We start from the raw sequence: 7350 nt of genomic DNA on the forward strand, positions 1-7350 counted from the left end.
CATGCCGGGCTAATGTTTTGTATTTTTAATAGAGACGGAGTTTCACCATGTTGGCCAGGCTGCTCTCGAATTCCTGACCTCGTGATCCACGTGCCTCAGCCTCCCAAAGTGCTGGGATTACGGGCCTGAGCCACCATACCCAGCCTTATTTCATCTTTATAGCATCTCTATGATATAAACATAATAATGTCCATTTTATACTGAATAAAATGAGACACAGTGAAATTAATAACTCACCCAATCACACTAAGAAGGTCATGATACAAACCCGGATCTGTAAGAACTGGACAGAAAAATGAAGGTATTAATATATAAGAATAAGTTTGTTTTTGTTGTTACAAATTCAGTTCAATTGTCCAAGCGTGCTCTGAGTATTGACAACAAGTGTGCAAACTGGCAACAAGTTCCCATTAGCATAAAGGATATATGTGAAATTTTAATTCTGAGATGGAGTTGCTTTGTGTCTTAACTTTTTTTCAAAATTAAAATCCTAAGTAAACAAATGACTGGGGATTCCGGGTTCTTATGTAGTTTGAACTTACAGCCACCTTGAAGCAAAGCATGATCCCTACGACAGAAACACGCATCGAGCCCACTTCCCCTCGTTTGTCAACTCGGCTTAGACATCATAGGCACAGGAAGCAAATCAGATATCAAATTCACAGGGCTTAGCCCAACTTCCAGTGACTCTCCCATATATTAGCTGTATGTAATTTAACTATTCCGATGGTCGAGTGGACCTAAAATATAAATCAAAACAGCTCAACAATTACCCAACTCAGATAACTAGTTTGGCTGCTTTGTAGACTAAACTGACTGTTAAAACATCTTATGAAGTATTGTGACATTGAACATCCAGCCCAATCAAAGTCCTAGCGAGGGCTTTCTTAGTTGAAATAAAGACTGCAGCATAGGAACTCCCTGTGTCTTTCATATTCCTGGAGTTAAAGCTACTTACACTGTTGGTTTCCAGCTCATGCTTGCTTGAAAGGCATGGGCCATTGCCGTCCTTAGCTGAGAGTCAGGGGTATTGAGCACAGGTTGTGTCCTTCTTAAAAAGGTTCTCTAGACGAGGAGTCCCCAGCCTTTTTGACACCAGGGACCAGTTTCATGGAAGACAATCTTTTCATGAACCAGGATTAGAGAGGTAATGGTTTCAGGAAAATTCAAGTGCATTACATTTATTGTGCACTTTCTTTCTATTGTTATTACATTGTAATATATAATGAAATAATTATACAACTCACCATAATGTAGAATCTGGGAGCCCTGAGTTTGTTTTCCTGCAAGGAGACAGTCCCATCTGGGGGTGATGGGAGACAGCGAGAGAGCATCAGGCATTACATTCTCATAAGGTGTGTGCAACCTAAATCCCTCACTTGTGCAGTTCACAATAGGGTTTGTGCTCCTGTGAGAATCTAATGCCACCGCTGATCTAACAGAAGGCAGAGCTCAGGTGATAATGCTCACTCGCCTGCCACTCACCTCCTGCTGTGTGGCCCGGTTCCTAACAGGCCACGGACTAGTACCAGTCTGTGGCCAGTGGGTTGAGGACCTCTGCGCTAGACATTTCATAAAGGTGACAATCACGTTAGGGAAAGGTTACAAAGCTCTGTTTATTTCTGTTTAGTGATAAAACATGCCTTATATTTGCATAAAGCATTTCATCCTGAAGGGAACTTTCGAATTCATTTTCTTTCATAATCTTCACTACATCTCCATGAAGTAGGCAGGAGCTACTGTCCCTATGGTACAGATCAGAGAAGCTACACAGTGGAGCCAAGATCTTCTCATCTTGTTTTTGTTTATTCTCTCCCTTTCTTCTTCTTCTCTCCCTTACTCCCAGCCCACCCAAACTGTAAGGACTTGAATGTAAATCATTCTTGTTCCTACCAACCTCTTACTAGGTTATGGAACCAGCCCATAGTTCAGCTGCAGGTACCCAGGCCCCAGTTCTCAAGCTGAGCCTGGTAGAATGATACCCCAACAGTCTTCTGATTCATCTCCGCTTCTGAATCATATACTGTGAGCTATTATATACTGAGTTTCCGTGTGTGAAAGAAACTAGAAGTCCCAAAATTATATTAAGCCCAAGAAATTTCACTCAGTTTTATGAAAATCTTGTTAGTGACACAGGAATGATTGTATTGGTTTTTGTTTGTTTGAACTATTGCATATGAATTAGTGCATGAAGGCTGTTTTTATACAGCCAAAGGTAAGCCTAGGTTCTATGACTGGGCTTGTGTTTGAACTTAAGGGTTTTATTTAATGGAAAAGGAAAAGCCTTACATTGAGTAATGCATTATTGGACAGAGAGCACGAGCCAGGAGAAATCGGCAAGCAAAAGGCCTTTCTCTAGGAAAGAAGAACAGAGATTTCCCCCACATCTGAAATCTTCCTTCCTCTGGCACAAGCCTTTGATCTTTCCCCTGTTTGTACCTCATGAACAAGGAGGGAGTGCCGTGGAATGGCGCGGGGGGAAGCAAAATTTAAAAAGAGGGAAAAACCAAAATCCAGTACTACTGACACATGTGATAAGTTTCCTATATATTCATTTGACCATTTCTGAACCTCTACTGTAAAAGTCTCCTGTCATAGAAAGGGAAGGTTCTCTACAGATAATATATAATAATGGTACTTAATGAAAAACATAAAAAGAAATCACATAGGAACTCTGGTGTGTTGAACGAATACTCTTCACTCACCATATGTTAAAAAAAAAAAAGTCTATATGTCCCAGATTGTCTCAGACAGTCCCCATTATGTCTGCTGTCCCAGTATTATTATTAACAGCACCCCTTTCATTCTCCACGGTGTCCTTGACTTGAATGATAAATTATATGGTCACTCTAGGTATAAATAATGGCTATTCACATGATCAATTTACACTCTAATGTATATGACACCTAGTAATTTTTCAAACCTCCCACCCAGCTGAAGAAAGTAACAGGTAATGTTATTCACCAGTGACTTTCCTATTTAAATCTCCCTGCCTACTTGTTATATTGAAAAACATCTGGAATCAGAATCAGGAATCCAAAAACAACTTAGACATTGCCAAGCACGCTAGATAACCCCAGTTCACAAGTGCCCAGCTCTAAACGCCAGCATGCTTTCATCTCAAAGTAAGACACACTTGAAACTTGATCCCAGGTGGTTGACCCCTTCTGCTGTTCAGTAATTTTGCTGGATATGTCAGTGAACAAAACCACTGAAAATGGGTGCCACCCCAGAAGTTGTATTTTGGTTCCATTTGCTGCTGCTAGAGGGTTGTAATTTGAGGCTTGTTTTCCTTACCTGCCAATCTTAGCAGTCCCACAACAGCTTCAGCTAAATTGTTCTAAGTTGTTGATAAGTTGAAAATGCTCTGCTAACATTTTCTTTTGGTTTTGACTCACATCTAGGATCAATTTCTTGAGCCCTGTTTCTGGATTGGCCATCCATACCACAGGACATATGATATTCACATCAAGTAGTACCAATAATTTCTTTACATTTAATCGCACTAAATGTAACCCCTCCCCTTTCTCTCCCACTCAAATGAGCATACCAGAATGCAAGGAAGTGATGGGTATGAAATTACCATAAACCTCATAATGAATCCACTCCAACTTACAGAAAGTCATTCACATATTTTATAATTCAGTTATTACTCCTAATAAACTACATGCAATACTTTCCAATTGATTCCTACACTGGATTTATGAGATCTTTGTGCTGTTCCACTTAACATCTGAGAGGATGTGTTCCAAAGAGAACAAAGTGTGACATAAAAACTGCCACCTACTGATACCCGACATATAAAAAGGTACCTCTTAGATTGACAGCTAACCGGAAGAAAGGAACTTACCCTTTGATTAAATCACTCAGCCCTTCAAAGGATACTCCAGGCTTGCTTTTGCAAGATTACCTATTCCTAAAGGTATTCTTTAAAGATCAGTTGGGCACAAATGTGTACACTTGTATTGTCTACAGGGTAGAGAAAAAGATTTCTACTAGAATTTAAAATATTACCCCAAATATTAAAAATCTAGCCAAAGATCTAAATGCAATTCATTTATTATTGTGCCCTGTACTATGGTATATGTTTGGAAAAACATATAATTGATCAAAACATACTCTCTCTGCTCAAGGAGAAAATAACACCACCTACCAAAAAGTAATAACAAAAGCAACACTAGTAATAAGAATGCCTGGGAACTATTCTAAGCCCTTGCCATGTATTAATTCATCTTATTCTAAAAATAAAACATTCTAAAAAAAAAAAAATAGCAGGTACCATTGCTGTCCTAATTAGACAGGTAAGGAAATTGAAGCACACATAAGTTAAATGACTACCTCAAGGTCCCACACAGCTAGAAATTAGCAGATAGAAAAATGCTGACGTTGCCAAAGCTGAAAATACACCATGGTTACCTGAAGAGGTGCACGCTGTTCGGAATGAATAGAGACGAGTATTCCCTGCTCTGCAGTAGCATAAAGGAAGGAGAGAGGTTACCTTTTGGAAATAATGATCTAGTGTGGGCTCTACTGCAAACAAAGTGCATGAAAAATAGTCAATGATCGTCTCATTTTTATACATGCTGTTACTCTGTCAAGATTTTTTAAATTGTGTTTCCTGTATGTACCCTGGGGTCTGGGGAGAATGCATAGCTCTGGGAGGATATACATAAAGCCATATGTATATGCACATAAATATACATGGGTTAGAATAATTGATCAAATAGAGACCTGGTTCCCACTCCCACTCCATACTCCAAAAGAACAAACAAGGCAAAATATTGAGTAGCCAAGTTCTTGTTCAATCTTAAGGTCCTGATAATATTAAGACAAACCACAATGGCTTTGTACTGACTGTTTATGAGATCATCTAACCTCTTGACGGAATTATAGCTTATAATCATACTCTCTCTCCTTATTACTCTGTGTACAGCACTCCATTATCTGCAGAACTGTCAGAAAATACCTTCCCAGCTGCTCAATTACCCTAATCACAATTTTTTTTCTTACCCAGCCCTGCTCTGGGTTGTGAGGCTCAGGGAAGGAGCAGAGGGGAGTGGAGAGTTCTGATGTTCCGGTGACAGTGAGAAGGTGCGTGACATTTCCTCCACGCTCTCAGCCAGCACGGTTGCCATTCACTCTCCACTTTGCCCTAAGCCTTTATTAACCCAGTATGGAATATGGCAATTTCCTAAGCCATGGTCATTAAAGTAAATACCATTTCTCCCCATAAGCCTCCCTTTAGCTGCTGTGTTCTTCGTGCTTGTTTAGCTCGTGATATTTCATGCCAAATATTTTAGAGACAGTGTTCAGAAACTACCAAGCAGCTAGACTGTGAAATGCGATGTTCCCATCCTTCGGGAAAAGGAGTCAGACCGCAGGGATGTTGTATTTTGTATTTGCTTTACATTCATTATACGTTTCTTGCTGAGCCTGCTTTTCCACAAATATTGAAGACTGAGCTGACGAATGACTCTCTATTAACATCAACTCATGTTGGTGATTATGCATCTTTGGGAAGTACTTAATAAATACTATTAAAAGATTTTGCTTTACAGCGATGGCAATCATGCCAGATGTGATATTGTGTTATTAGACAAAGGCAATCTTGAAAAGCTTTCAAGGTAACATTTAAAAAGTAATCCTTTATTAGGTTGCCTAGCAAGATGCCCCATAAGCACTTAAAACCCGTAAGACAGTTGAGCTCAGATAAAGAATGTGTTACCAGATGGAGAAAGTAATTACCCTGTCCCCGAACTCTAATTGTATTTACCCTGCCTTTTGCCTATGAAGTTGACAATACAATATCTGACTTTTCAACTGGAGCATACCATTTCATATTTCCTGCTGGTACACATATATTAATGAATGGGTGCTTTTATTAACGAAAGTGTAAGACAAGAATATTTCAGTCATGCTGTTACACCTACTGCCTGATATAGATCATAAAGGACAAGAATAAAATTTAATTTGCAGTAACTCTTTGGAGCTACAGTAATAGTTGCCCAGGAGTTCTTTGTCAGAGCATCTTGGCTTTTCATTAAGTACTCAGCCACTAAATTTTTTTCAATTCTGGCAGAAGCAGCCAGGGAACACTTTGGGAGCCCCATAAAAGGCACTCTCCTAATCTTCAAATCATTGGAAAGACTCTTTAGCATCTGTTAAAATATTTTTTCCTTCTAATCTGCCTGAAACTAATAGGGAGAAAATTCCGAGATGTTTCTTAATTAAGCAGTAAGAAATGGTGACGGGTGGTCTGCACTGACTTAATCACAGTTGTAAAGCATGAAAAAGGGAAAAGAGTTAAGTACCCCTAAATCCTCAGGCATCTGACTTCCCCATGAATGTGCCTTATTGCTATTAGTAAGAAGTCTTTCCTCAGTTTGAATTATGGAGATCCAAATGATGTGAAAAAAAAAAAAAAAAACTCAAACTCAAGAAAGAGTGAAGGCTGTGAGTGATGCAGGAAAAACAAACCAACAAAAAAAAAAAGAGTGATGCAGGAAAAACAAACCAACAAACAAGAAACAAACAAACAAACAAAAAACACAACCACCCAGTAAAGCAAATTTCTCCCTTTAGCAAGAGGGGAGGAAAGAGTGATGAAGGTGCCAGTGCTAGGGCAAAGGGCTCTTGCTTCTGTGCAGTTATTACTTAGCCTAGTAGCTTCTGAGTGTGGCCTGCAGCACTGCCTCCTTGACCAAGCAGGTAATGAAATTGCAACAACTGCAAAGTATGAGGCAACAAGGAAGGCACTGGCTGCGACTAAGGAGCATGAGCCAGCTCCACCTAAAGGGATTGCTGTGCAATTCCAAGGCATTCATTCAGCACACAGCTGGTAAGAAAAATAGGTCTGAGAGCAAAAATCTCCTTCCCCAAAACCAGTTTGTAACCCCTTTCTTAAAATCATCATGAACACGAATACCTACACCTTCAATCTACTTGCTAATCCCCATTTTCAAACTAGGACTTATAGTCCCTCCAAACTACTTACAAGCAAATCCTAAGAGTTTAACAGATAAGCATCTCAGGTAAACATTCTATCTATTCAGACCATTGACCCAGGAGTTTTTTCCTGCTGCGTTTATTAAAACCCAAGACAAAAAGGAAGAATTAATTCTGGAATAGTCTTTTACACTGTTGTATACACTTCTCACATCTGTGAAAAATTTATCCATGTTTGCATAATTGTATTGAATGATCTGTTAAGAAGTGTTATAACAGCAAAAACAACAAAAAAATGGTCATTTGTTCTGCCATAATTGTCCATTTTATCTGAAGATGATCAGAATATGCTACCCCAAATATGCCAGTTTCACATAAGAATTATTTTGAGCTGAAGACAATTGA

This window comes from Macaca fascicularis, chromosome 17, assembly GCF_037993035.2.
Source record: "Macaca fascicularis isolate 582-1 chromosome 17, T2T-MFA8v1.1".
NCBI classification, from domain to species: Eukaryota; Metazoa; Chordata; class Mammalia; order Primates; family Cercopithecidae; genus Macaca; species Macaca fascicularis.